This window comes from Schistocerca nitens, chromosome 9, assembly GCF_023898315.1.
Source record: "Schistocerca nitens isolate TAMUIC-IGC-003100 chromosome 9, iqSchNite1.1, whole genome shotgun sequence".
Classification (NCBI taxonomy): Eukaryota; Metazoa; Arthropoda; class Insecta; order Orthoptera; family Acrididae; genus Schistocerca; species Schistocerca nitens.
Window position 1 is genome coordinate 351942756 of NC_064622.1, and position 14940 is coordinate 351957695.

Genomic DNA, 14940 nt, shown 5'->3' on the forward strand with positions numbered 1-14940 from the left:
ATTAGACGGATATAATAATTTTGAGTATCGATGGAGCTTTCTAATTTCAATTCCTTTATCGTCCTTATGCACCAGTACAGTGATAAGTAACATGTAAATTTTCTTTAATGTCCTTACTTAGAGCATTACAGATTGTATTCTCTCAGATAGTTTACTACCAGTACACGGAAATATAACAAAGTATTACGAAAAATTGTGCATGTTGTTTTTAATACTGTTTTTTTTCAGTCATCAGTCTTGTGATTGGCCGATGCAGCCTACCAAGAATTCTTCTTATGCCAACCTGGGAAGCACTTGCACCTTACATCCTCAGTTATTTGTTGGATGCATTCCAGTTTCTGCCTTCACCTACAGTTTATACCCTCTACTGCTCCATCTAGTGCCACGGAAATTATTCTCTAATGTCTTAGCGGGTATCCTATTATCCTGTCCCTTCTTCTTGTCAGTGTTTTCCATACGTTTCTTTCTTCGACGATTTTGCAGAGAACCTCCTCATTTCTTTTCGTCTAAGTCCACCTCAGTCTTAACATCCCCCTGCAGCACCACATCTGAACGCTTCGATTCTCTTGTTTACTAGTGATTCACTGACACACAATACTGTGCTCCGGACGTTCATTCACAGAAGTTTCTTCCTCAAATGAAGGTCGATGTTGGACGCTAGCTAATTTCTCTTGGCCAGAAACACCTCACTGCCTGAGTCAATCTGCGTTTAATGACCTCCTTGCTTCTTGCGTAATGTTACATTGCTTTCAAGGTAGCATAATTCCTTAACTTTGTCTACTTCGTGGTCCCCAATTTTTACATTAAATTTATCGCTAACCGCCGACCAGAGGGGCCGAGCGGTTCTAGGCGCTACAGTCTCGAACCGCGCGACCGTTACGGTCACAGGTTCGATTCCTGCCTCGGGCAGGGATGTGTGTAATGTCCTTAGGTTGGTTAGGTTTAAGTAGTTCTAAGTTCTAGGGGACTGATGACCTCAGAAGTTAAGTCCCATTATGCTCAGAACCCTTGGAACCGTTTTTTAATCACTAACCTCATTTTTTTCCTCCTGCTTACTTTCGTCTTTCTTCGATTTTCTCTCAGTCTACATTCTGTAGGCCTACTCATTAGAATAATCGTTTCACTCAACGTTTCATGTAGCTCTTCTTTTAGTCAGGATCTACATTTACATCTACATCCATACTCCGCAAGCCACCTGACGGCGTGTGGCGGAGGGTACCCTGAGTACCTCTATCGGTTCTCCCTTCTATTCCAGTCTTGTATTGTTCGTGGAAAGAAGGATTGTCGGTATGCTTCTGTGTGGGCTCTAATCTCTCTGATCTTATCCTCATGGTCTCTTCGCGAGATATACGTAGGAGGGAGCAATATACTGCTTGACTCTTCGGTGAAGGTATGTTCTCGAAACTTTAACAAAAGCCCGTACCGAGCTACTGAACGTCTCTCCTGCAGAGTCTTCCACTGGAGTTTATCTGTCATCTCCGTAACACTTTCGCGATTACTAAATGATCCTGTAACGAAGCGCGCTGCTCTCCGTTGGATCTTCTCTATCTCTTCTATCAACCCTATCTGGCACGGATCCCACACTGCTGAGCAGTATTCAAGCAGTGGGCGAACAAGCGTACTGTAACCTACTACCTTTGTTTTCGGATTGCATTTCCTTAGGATTCGTCCAATGAATCTCAGTCTGGCATCTGCTTTACCGACGATCAACTTTATATGATCATTCCATTTTAAATCACTCCTAATGCGTACTCCCTAATATGTAATTAACTGCTTCCAGTTATTGACCTGCTATTTTGTAGCTAAATGATAAGGGATCTATCTTTCTATGTATTCGCAGCACATTACACTTGTCTACGTTGAGATTCAATTGCCATTCCCTGCACCATGCATCAATTCGCTGCAGATCTTCCTGCATTTCAGTACAATTTTCCATTGTTATATAGCCATTTGAAGCATTTTTTCGCGCCAGTGTAGGCGCACCGAATTCGTTAACCCGCGAGTATTGAGATCACGGTAGGAGTGGACAGGTGGAGGAATCTGCAATTCTATTGCCTGTCCCATAACTATCCGTGTGTCTGGAGACAGGTAGTGGTCCTTAACCAGCAGCAGAAGTAGCAATGACATCAGAGAATCTCACCATTGATATCCTTTCCCCCCTAATTTTCATCCAACTCTTGAACCTTTCTGTCAGCTCCCTCATTGCTTCTTCATAGAATCTTTTTAGTCCGAGGTACTCGGTCTTGGTCTTCAATTCTTATTGCGCCTTCTTGGTTGCGTATATAATTTATACTACTCGTCTTTCTATGCAGCCTGTTCCTGCTCTTCTTATAATTTCGAATATCTTGCACAATATTGCATAGTCGAACGCTTTTTCCAAGTCGACAAATCCAATGAACCTATATTGATTTTTCTGAAGTTATCAGTTGTAGCGTCAGGGCTGCCTTTCTGGCGCTCCAAACTTTCCGAAAGCCAAACTGATCGTCATCTAGCAAATCCTCAGTTTCTATCTTTATTCTTGCCGTTAACTTGTTTTTATGACAACACACATATCTACCTTTGTTATCTTCGACATTATATGGATGATATTTTTCCGAAAGTATAATGGTATGCCTCCAGAGTCATAGATTCTACACATCAACTCGAATAGTCGCTTGGTTTCCACTTCCTCCAATGATCTCTAAAATGCCTCATTTAATCGAAAGTTTTCCAAACTTGTATTAAACGCTGACTCTAATAATGGATCCTCTATGTCTTTCACGTCAGCTTCCATTTTTTCTTCAATCACGTCATCAGACAAGTCTTCCTCCTCGTAGCGGCCTTCAGTATATTATTTCCATCTATTCGCTTTCTCTTCTGCACTTAACAGTGACTTTCACACTGTCTTCTTAGTTTTGACGTTTTTGCTTTTAATTTCACTGAACCTGTTTTGTCTTCCCTATATGCTGAATCAGTTCTTTCAAGTTCTATTTCTTTTCAACCTTACGTCGGGAACCGTTAATGCACCGGTTTGTGATTCTTTTATGGTTTGAGTTGCCAATCCACGTTTACAATTTGTTTTTATGCTGTGGCGAAGCCTAATGGCATAAAAAAATTTTAAGCACTTGAAAATGGGATAATGTAGTCTCGAAAGATGTTGTGGCAATAATTACACGATTGACAAATAGCCTGAATATCCTCAATAATCCTCCAATAACAGTTCTATAACGGCTTCACATCAGTTATACTGTATTTCTTTTTGACCAGAAATCATTATCTTCTTGCGATTTTACTTCACTGATCTCCACTTCATCTAAACCGGGCCTTCGCATTTCCCTTTCCAGATTTTCTAGCTTTCCTTCCTACTTCCCAGACTCGACTCCATTTTAATGCCGTGATCGGCAATAGAGCGCTATGACGCATACATCCATCAGAAAAGTGTTTTTTTATCACTAGCACCCGCTCGCCATTATGTGGCATATTGGCGGGGGCAGCGCCCGAATCCACTTCGGCCACAGCGCGCCTTACGAGTAGCTAACCCGCAGCACACAAGCGCTCAACCGAGCGCCAGGACGCCGTTCCGTCACCGCTCTGGAACTTAATAATTTACACATCTGAATAGCACTTTCTGGACGAATAAATCATGAACGGGAAGAATACTTAACGAGCCAATATACTGAGGACGTCTCTGAATTGAATAAAGTAACAGCTATGACCTCTGTCGACCTAACATCTGCATACGTTACATTACCCATGCCATCCTTCTCGCTAATGTATCTATGAGGGGTAGTCAAATGAAAATCGAACACCCACCACAACGGGAACATGGAATGGTTCTGTTCAAATGTCATCGTCACACCCTGTAGCTCATTTATCCCATTGGGAGACGAGACGATAAATTCCGGTTTCATAGACGGCGGTCAGTCGATGACGGATCCCAACCGCACCCACTCTAGCACTTCCTCATCTAACTGAAACAGACGTCCACGTATGTCACGAAAACATACAAATCACAAATGGAAAGATCCGTGCTGTACGGTGGATGCAACAGCGTTTCCCAAAGAAATCGCTGAAGCGTGAAAGCATGACGCTTTGATTCTAAGGTGCGCCGTAGTTTCTGCAAAGTGTCTTCACGGGGCTGCTTGTTGATTGTGGTCCCACCCTCGAAGAACGTGACGGCCAGAGCGCCACTGCAGTTAAAGAAGAAGGTCGTCGTAACATTACCCGATATGGGTTGTTTGGGGGAAGAGACCAAACAGCGAGGTCATCCGTCTCATCGGATTAGGGAAGGATGGGGAAGGAAGGCGGCCGTGTCCCTTCAAAGGAACCATCCCAGCATTTGCCTGGAGCGATTTAGAAAAATCACGGAAAACCTAAATCAGGATGGCCGGACGCGGGGTTGAACCGTAAAACCTTACCCGAATTTGTGCGAAAGGTATTGAATTTCTCTGGTGGGGAAAATGTGGGATTTCCCCGCTGTTGGTATGCTGTTTACCCTAGGGCTGTCGGAATGCTGTCGGACAGAATCATCCTGTCGCACGATAACGCCAGCCCCACACTGACAATCGGACGAAGATTGCGATTTAACTATTTGCTCGGGAAACGCTGGAACATCCTCCGTACAACGCAGATCTTTCAGCATGTGATTTTCACATCTTCGGTGGCCGACCTGGAGAAAGACATGCGTCAACGTCGGTTTCCGTCGGACGAAGGAGTGAAAGAGTGAGTGCGATTGTGGATCTGTCAGCGGCCGATAGACTTCTACAAAACAAGAATACCCTGTCTCGTCTCCCAGAGGGATTAATACCTCAACGAATGTGGTGATTACATTTAAATGAAACCATTCCATGGTCCCGATGTAGCGGTTGTTCGATTTGACTGTGTCTTATATGTAGCCAGCTACCACACTCTGTTCCCACAGAGCTGTGATTGTAAAAGTGAGACATTCTGGCCCTGGGAACAGGCAAGGGTGCAATCTCCTTCATTCTCACTGTCTTCAACCTCCCCTTTCTCCTCAACACAGAGTAAAACGTGCTATATTTCTACCATTACTGCACATTGGCCTGAGCTCTGAACGCAATGCATTGGCCAAAAACACTGAAAGGCGATTCTGGAATTCATGGAAGAGGCCACATGTACACGAATAAAATGAAAAATATGAGGTGTACTTTTTAAGTGAGTGCCTTATTGACATAAAAATAAATGAAGTAGACTTTTCTCAGGAGTTTTACTTTTACATGATAGCCTCTACTTTAATCTACTTTCCTACATAATTCACATCAATATTAAGGCACTTACTGTATGATACAACCAGTTTTTCAATACTGTCCCCTTAGAAATCTGCCATCTGATTAGACAATCATTGCAACAAGGTCGTTTTGTCATCTTCGTTGTCGTAATGGCGCTGACCACTCAGATGTTTGTTCAAATGCATGAACACGTAGTCACTGGGCGCTAGATCAGGGCTGAATGGAGGGTGATGAAGTTGTTCCCAGCCAAATGATCTAATCAGCTTTTAACATTTTTAAATGTTCGTATAATAAGTTGCCGTCTCTTTAATCTAAGAATAGATGATCAATGCAGCTAGCCGCTATCTCTGTGTAATGTACCGCTGCTGTATTGCTTTTACGTGCATCAAGGTGTTATGTCTGCTGTGCACAACCAAGGATGATAAACTTTCATGAAACTATTATCAGGGTCTACCCATTCGGGAACTTTCTTAAGCAGGGAAACGGTACATAGAAGATAGGAAAGCCTACAGAAGAAAAAAAAATAATAATTTTGAAATTAATCTGTAAAGGAAAGATAGGGATAGATTTATATAACGATTTGGAGAAGAGGGATTTGTGCCTCTAGCTAAAAAAATTTTACAATCAATAACTCGAGTTTTTTTTTTTTACGATATTGTTCCCAGGACAATATCTTGCGGTGCTGAAACTCCCCCGGATCTTGCATGTCCCCGACGTCCACATTTGTAGTCGGTCTTCTACGCGGCCCACAATGGGAAGAGTAGAAGGGACAGGGATACCAGATTATACATGCAACATTCATTCCAAAAGAATTAGCAAAGACAGAAAGGGAAACTCTTCCTGTAAAAGAACTGGTTAGGGTGCACCGTCCAAGATTCTCCTTTTTGAAAACAAAATCCCTATGGCTTCATGCATCATTTTTCTTACGATGTACTGCAAGAAATTTAGCCATTGACTTAAGGTTTCCATTTATCTATTGACTAATGCTGTTGCTCTAGTTTGAATTTTCTTTTGGACTTCGCATCACCACTTGTGCTTATAAGTCCAAAAATTCTGACACATTTTCTGTCAATGATTTATTCTTCGTAATTTAAAGGATTCATGCAACTTGCAGTAGATTTTGGATTCAAATGATCGAATAATGGGAAGTGTGGTTCATTTTATACAAAGACATAATCCATCATTTCCTTGAAAAGTCATATCATTTATCTATACTCATAAAAATTTTATCCTAAATACATATATTTCTCCGCTTGATTGCTGTAATCTAAAAGTTATTAGTGGCGAGGAATGTGGATTCACTTCTTTCATTTATTCTCTGATTCATCCGTCATTCATACATGCACATATATGGAAATGGATTTTCAAACAAAATTCCAAAGTAAACAAGACCCATTAAATAACTACTAATTCTATGAATATTAACTTCTTTTGACATTCAACAATATATCAAGAACTCTTAACCTCTAATTATGACACTTTTTTTAAGTTCAACATCAATCAGTTTCCCCTCGCGTTTGATGCGAGTCTCTTACAAAGCATATCTGTGTCGTCTATATCGATTCTAACTCTCGCGCCGACGTCAATTGTTTTGCGCGGGAAATTGTCTTTGCGGCGTTAACCGTCACTCATGATTCACTACTTAACCGCAAAACTTCACACGTTTACACTTCTAAGCGTGTACTAGAAATTATATATGAACATTCACTGGGAACCTCTTTTGATTATGCAGTGTCATTTTCGGGAAATATTTCTTTCTTCTTCCTCAGATCCTCTATACTTCTTGATGACATTAGCAATGCTAAAGTTCTATGTTTACCCAAACACAGGTGAAGCCTATCTCCACTATCTTCTTTGCAGCACTCGATAGTTATAGTTAGTCACTATTTCTACAATCTGTGTCACTGATTATTTCAGTTTAAAGTTTTCTAACACTAAACACACACAGTTTATTGTTATGTTTTTACGAGTGTTCATCTCTGAATAAGAGCTTCGCAAATCAATGCTCATCAAATATTTGACATCCTGGAACCGTTGTATAAGTTCGTCTATGTTTTCCGGATGTGTTCTCACTGGAATTATGATTTTATTTATTTCTCTGGCGTCGAGTACCAGTCTAACAGTGCCATTTGCTTTTGGCACGACTAACAATGGGGAGCAGTATGGGCTTGTAGAGGGTTGGATCAAACCCCATTTCAACATGCGATATATTTCCTTTTGAACTTGAGCCTTTAACCTCCAGGGAACAGGATAGAAAGTTCTACAATACGTTTCGTGCGGCTTAACGTAGAGATGGCATATGTATCCCTTAATAACTCCTGGACTTTCCTCAAAAACGTTTTCATACGTTAATAATAATTCATTGAGCTGCTTCTTCTGATCTTCGATAATGCAGTAGGATTCATTTAACTTTTCAAACACTAATTGACCGAAATCTTCTTTGACTTGGAACTCATTAATTACGTGCTCTTTAGAATTTTGGGCCGTCCTGATTACTTGCACACTAATCCCACAGTTATATTTTCTCGTAAGGCTTTTTTTTTCAGCAACTCCAACTCAATTTCTTGTTTCTTAACATTCAGCCAAATTTTTCCTGTTTTGAAATCTATTCTGCATCCGTATTGACGTATGCTGTCGACTCCGATAATGCAATCTACCACCAAATTTTTCACAACAAAGAATGTGCTTAATATTGCTACATTTCCGAATTCCACACCAAGTAGTGACTGCACCTTTACATTAGCCGATCTAGCCCTAACGGCGCCTATTATTCTGCAATTTTGAACTGGAAAAACTGGTACTCGTCTTATATTTCTGATCCTGTTGTATAGTGCCTCCGAAATAACATTTATGGTTGCAGCTGTGTCTAAAACCGCCACTATAGGTACGGTCTCCATAATGACTTGCACTTCGGCTACTGCCACCTGTTCCTTATCATCTTGTGGTTCTAAGTCCTCTGTCAGTTCATCTGCCAGTAATCGTCCATCATTATACGTTAGCATGGGTACACATATCCTGTTGCCCCTCAACCAATTGTTGACCGCTCCTCCGGGGCACGAGTGTGTCCTTACGAGTTCGTTGGATTTTGATTTGTCTGCTGGTTGACATCATCCGTCACTTCGGTAATTACCGGTTGATTCGGAGATGTCCGTCCCCACTGATGTTGGCTATTTGAATTCATTCCTCCCGGTTGATTCCAATTTCTATTATTGTTATTATTCCAGGCTTGGGGTCTGAAATTTCTTTCGTTCCCCCATACTGGGTTGTATCTTTTCCCGTTCCTGTTGTTCCTTGAATAGCCCCTCACAAGACCATTGCCGGGATTACTATTGAGATTTTGAGGGATTCCTCCATTATTAAACGATCTCTGTTCATTCCTTCTAAGTGTCGATTGATCGCCATTGGTATAACCCATACTTCCACCTTGCCTACCGTTTGGCGGAGGTTCTATCGCCCTATATTGGAATCTGTTATCACGGACTTTCTGGTTGTTCTCTTCGATAATATCTCTATGGTCTAACGTCGTGAGGAACAACTCCAAGTCTTTGTCGTTGCCGTAAATCAATTGATTCCGGATGCTAGTTGGTAGTCTTGCCTTAAGTTTCATATCAGCGCACACTCCGCTGCAGAGTGAAAATCTCATTCTGGAAACATCCCCCTGGCTGTGGCTCAGCCATGTCTCCGCAATACCCTTTCTTTCAGGAGTGCTAGTTCTGCAAGGTTCGCAGAAGAGCTTCTGTAAAGTTTGGAAGGTAGGAGACGAGATACTGGCAGAAGTAAAGCTGTGAGGATCGGGCGTGAGTCGCGCTTCGGCAGCTCAGATGGTAGAGCACTTGCCCGCGAAAGGCAAAGTTCCCGAGTTCGAGTCTCGGTCGGGCACACAGTTTTAATCTGCCAGGAAGTTTCATATCAGCGCACACTCCGCTACTGAGTGAAAATCTCAGTCTGGAAACTTGCCTTAAGTATGTTTATTATGTCTGGCAAGGGCATAGGTCTGTCCCAGTATTTCGTTTTATTTATATATTCTTCGAAATACCTTCTATGGCTTCCTTTCGAAAAGGAGAAAGGCTCTGGGTAGAGCACCTCCTGCCTTAGGCATTCCTGTACCCCTTCTGACCAGAACTTTGCTAAAACGCCTTCTCAAAATCGTCATATGTCGGGCTAACAGAAGTCATGTCCGAGGCCCAGATCGCCCCCGAACCTTGTATATATCCTGTAACAAAACTGATCTTCTCCCACTCCGACCAATTTCTGGGTAGCACTCCTCTGAAACTTCGAATAAAAACAATTGGATGGACCACCCTTTTGTCAGGGTTAAAAATCTGGAATTGCCGATGCTTTATCATTTTTTCTTCGGCATGGCAAAGGTTTTCGTAATCTCCGTTAGATAAGAATTCACGCGAACAACCAGCTTGTGGCAATTTAATGTTTGAATTACTTGCACAAGTCGGTATTGTGTGCGAATGGGCAGTAACTGGCTCTATAGTCGTTGCCAACTTCTGCTGCTGCCCTGTATTCATTTGTTCTGAGCTTTGTTGTGAAGCGCGCATCGACTCTTCTATCGTTTGTTTCCAATGCTCAAAATCAGCACCTAACTGCTGTCGCACCTCCTCAAGTCCTTTCGCAAACAAATTCTCTTCCTGTTTGCCAGATAAATTCTGGAATGCTGCCTTAACATTTTGCTCAACGTTTTCACACATTAGCCTTTTGTTTTCTAATGTGATTTCGGATAATTTACCCCTTAATACGTTAATTTGGTGGTCTATAACGTCTTGACGCTCTGTCAGATGTTCAACGCTTTCCTTTAGGTTAGTCTGTGTACGTGCCAATTCAGGAAGTTGCGCATTTGCACATTCCATGGCGTCTTGCTTTTGTACTAATTGCGGAACCATTTCCACTTGTTCCCGTACGGTATCTATCTTAATAGCCACATACTCCTTTATTTCGACACGTACGCGCTGAGTAGAATCCATCACATTGTGCTTTCACCAATTCTATTCGTGCAGTTGATTTTCGTTCCGTCTCTTCGGCCTGATCTTTGAGTTCCTTGGTCTTCGCCTCTATCCGCTGCTCTAACTCGGAAAAACTGTCTTGTAACTGCTGCTTAATCTCAGTCTGGACTAATTACATCTCTTCTTGAGTTTGCGTGACTGTCACTAATTGTGCCTTAATATCAGTTTTCAGATTTTCCTGCCCTTCAGTAACTGAGGCTAATTTCGTATTCAAATCATTTTGCCCTTCAGTAACTGAGGCTAATTTCGTATTCAAATCATTTTGCCCTACAGTAACTGAGGAAAATTTCGCATTAATGTCGGTTTTCAAAGTATTCATGCTCTCGGTTATCATCTGCATCTGTCTCATGATAATTACCAATGGATCTAATCCCTGCTGCGTACTCACTGTTACACCCGCAGCCGTGTCTACAGGGCGTTCTGTTGCGCTATCTGTAGGCATCGGTCCTACAACACTTCTTACTGCTTCATTATTATCAGTGCTAACAGCTGAAGGCTGATGCGTGCTGCTTTGCTCTGCTTGACTCATCCTATACATTGCCATAGTTAAAACCATATAAATGTTCTACTGTCACTAAATGTAACTTCCTTCACACGAGAGTACTGCTGTGCCTATTTTCTTAATGTACACATACAGATAAATGCAACCGGTACATGTCAATCAAAACATTTCCTATATCTAACATGAACACAAATAATCAATGTTCAAACAACAAATAACACTGATTAAAAAATCAGCAAAGTAATGATCAATGCAGCTAGCCGCTATCTCTGTGTAATGTCTTGTCCGTATAGGCGTGTATCTGTTGTCTTGCAGATCCCTTCACCTTCACACATAAGACTGAAGTACAGTAAAGTAAGGCCCTCCCAGTTCTCGGCTGATCCGTGATAAGACAGGCGAAAAATTAGAGTAATGGAGGATTATTAGTATTGTCTCTACTTTCATTCGCTCTCTCTTTCTCTCTTTATCTATGTATAGTTTTTAATATAAGATTTCATTACGTGTATAGTGGTAAAAAGTCAGCCAAATAGAATCTTTGGTGGAGTCGTTCGTCTTGGTAATCAGCGGCTGGCTTGCTGTAAGAGATCTTTACATTTATTATTATTGTTAAACACTGCAGTCAGCCGGGAGAATCAATCGTTTGGACAAATTTGTTCCTTTTACGAAAGATTGCGAATTCCAGATGTGTACGAAGCCTTTTTGGACGATTTAACACAGACTCAGTGATTGCAGGCTCTCTTCGACACAGCTGAAACTTCCCCACTAATTACAGAGCCAACGTGATCAACAAATGGTTCAGAAAAAACTCATTCGTTCATTCACTCCAGAACAAAAAAGTCACAAACCTTATTTATGGAGGAAATCGTGCATTAAATCCATCTCCATTACATGTCCAGATCTCCGGTGATTCCACGCCTTAAATATTTTCCTTTTACAATCTCTTTAAAACAAACCGCTAGCGGCACAAATGTTAATTGGCTCGCTTTAGCGAAAAGAAAAGCAGAATATGTATCTCTCAGAAACACGTCAATCCCTCAACAGATACTCAAGAGATCTCCTAGTTACCACTCTAACAACCATGGAGAATGCATATATGCATCTCTGTTATTTCAAAGAATAAACGCACTAGAAAATACTTTGGCATCGACGAGCTGTCGCCGCATATATTACGAGAAAATCAGATCAGATAACTTTTCCAAAGTGAATGAATGTGTATGGTATGATTGAAAATGATTAATTGGTGCTTGGTGGAGGGTATTTGCTGTGGGGACATTACAACCTCTTGAGTTAGATTAGTCGAGTGTGAATGCGCCTTGTCATGAAGCGAAACGATTCCCTTACTCAGCATGCTACGCCTTTTGTTTCGGATTGCACGGCACAGTTTTTTAAGGTCTCACAGTAAGTCGTAGAATTCATGGGGTCACCACGAGCCAAAAAACAAAAACAAAAAAAGACACGAGCGACACCCCCTTCCTGTTCCCCAAGACAGTACACATGATTTTCCGAGCTGACATTATTTGCCTCAACTCCGCTTCCTTGGGTGATCACGAATGCCACGATTCCACGGATTGCTGCTTTGATTCAGATATAACGTAAGCCAACCATGTTTCGCCACTTGTGACAGTTTTGCTTAAAGACTCGTTGCGTTTCCTCACTGTTCGGCGCTAGAAATGTCACAAACTGGTTAATCGTTTGCATCTTTATCAGCATTTTGCGTACCCATCGTGAACATAACTTCCGATAACTGAAACGTTCTGTAACAACTGCATAAATTACACTTCGTGACACTTGGTTGGTTCCAGAATGAGATTCTCACTCTGCAGCGGAGTGTGCGGTGATATGAAACTTCCTGGCAGATTAAAACTGTGTGCCAAACCGAGACTCGAAGTCGGGACCTTTGCCTTTCGCGGGCAAGTGCTCTACCAACTGAGCTACCCAAGCACGACTCACGACCCGTCCTCACAGCTTCAGATCTGCCAGTACCTCGTCTCCTACTTCCCAAACTTCACAGAAGCTCTTCTGCGAACCTTGCAGAACTAGCACTCCTGGAATAAAGGATATTGCGGAGACATGTCTTAGCCACAGCCTGGGGGATGTTTACGCAATGAGATTTTCATTCTGCAGCGGAGTGTGCGCTGATATGAAACTTCCTTTGTTGGTTGGTTATTTGGTTTTTGGTAGAGGACCAAACAGCGAGATCATCGGTAGCATCAGATTAGGGAAGTAAGTCGACCGTGCCCTTTCAAAGGAACCATTCTGGCGTTTGCCTGAAGCGACTTAGGGAAATCACGGGAAACCTAAATCAGGATGGCCGGACGGGAGTTTGAACCGTCGTCCTTCCGAATGCGAGTCCAGAGTGCTAACAGCTGAGCCACCTCGCTCGGTTAGAAGAAACTTATCACATGACGTCGAAATTGTAGAGCGTCTGTTTTCTCTCCCATTTTCATCAACCTTCTGCACCAAACCCTCAGTAGTAACTGAAGGTCGCCAACACCGTTCCTCATCATGCACATTCGTACGGCCATCTTTAAAAGCTCTCACCCATTTCCGTACCATCATAATGTTCTCTCCATATACTTCACTGACCTGACGATGAATTTCAGCCACTTTCACATCTTTAGCACTAAGAAAACGAATCACACCGTGTATTTCACAGTATTCGGTATTCTCAATCAGAACAGGCATTTCAGATACTTCCAAGCAAACGTAAACAGGCCGAATGACTGTAATGGCTTCTGTGGCTTGCCATCAGAATGCCGACCGAGGCGCTGCAGCGGCTTGTTCTCAAAACAATACTTCTTTTAAAAACAAGCCTCGTTTAAATTTGTTATTATGTTTGCTACTACTATATTAAGTGGAGGTGGTATGTATAGGGTGCTCAACAGCAAGGTCATCAGTGCTGTTTTATTAACGTGAAATGAAATGATCGCATGGCACTGATGGCTGGGAGTCCCTACCTGGAGAAAGCCGGTATTACGCTACTATATTTCTTTGTCGAAGTTGGTATGTCAAATATTCATGTCAAAGAAATTTGGTAGTGTAATATGAAACTTCATCAAATCTCGCCTTTTCTAGGGAATTGCTGCAGATTTGATCATAAAATACATTCGCCTTCTGTTCACTTCAATGTGAAATGTAGCCGCTTGGAGCGCTGGCACCTGTACAGCTATTTGACGTTTGTAGAGTGTGAAAATGATTGGAATGTTTAGTTGGGGTGTTCCCTCGATTCTTTTTAATAACCTTGTTTTGACTCGGGTAGGGGGTGAGCAAGGAGCTCAACGCACGCTATTAATCGTGTGCTGATGGACAGGTGAGATTTGCTGCAGGCGACTTCAGATCCACGATCACAGCTGCAGCCATCCACCTCTACATCTGGAAACATCCAGGCAGCTCTTCAGCAAGACGGAATAAAGGAGAAATAAACACTTTAAAATAAAAAAAAATTATTAGCTCTCCAATCTACTTTGTCTGTTCTTGAACTCTGGATGCCCAAAGTTAAAAAGTTTCGTGCTTTTTACTAAGTTTGTAGTTGTTGGAAATTAAATTATTCAAAAATAAAAGTAGTTCTTACTGCACATGTAGTGTGTACGAAACATTTATTTACCTTCAGATATTCTTTCTTCATCACTTTATAAATCGGTTAATACGTTTCTTGATTTTATTTGGTTAATATGGTGTGTGGTATTGGAGTGCTTTATTGTAAGCTAGATTAGCTCTATCCTGTTGCAAGAAATCACGGTGGTATGGTGAGCCTGTCTTGTGCACATATAGCTTTTCTGAACTGAGTATTCTGTGTTCTAATATGAGGAGTCACTTTACTTTGCAAATACTGAAATGCACTGCCATCCATTCGTAAGTAATTTACATGACTTGACACCCTCCATTTTCAGCCCTCGTAAAATGTTCTGCTGAATGCTTTTATTATCTCTACGTAAAGCCCACGGCTTGACCTCAATATATTTCCTTTTTTTCCGTCGCTTATCTTCCAAATGCACACACAGTGCAATTGTGGTACAAGCAATTGTAGCGCATAGTAAGGAGCTGTTGTTGTCCGACTTCTTCAACTCTGACGAAAATTATGATGACAGTATGTATACCTTTTTAGGGTCACGTCAAAGATATTTGTCAACGAAATATGACCAATATTTGATCGTATCTCTTTCTTTGTCAAAGAAATATCGTAGTGTAATACTGGCCG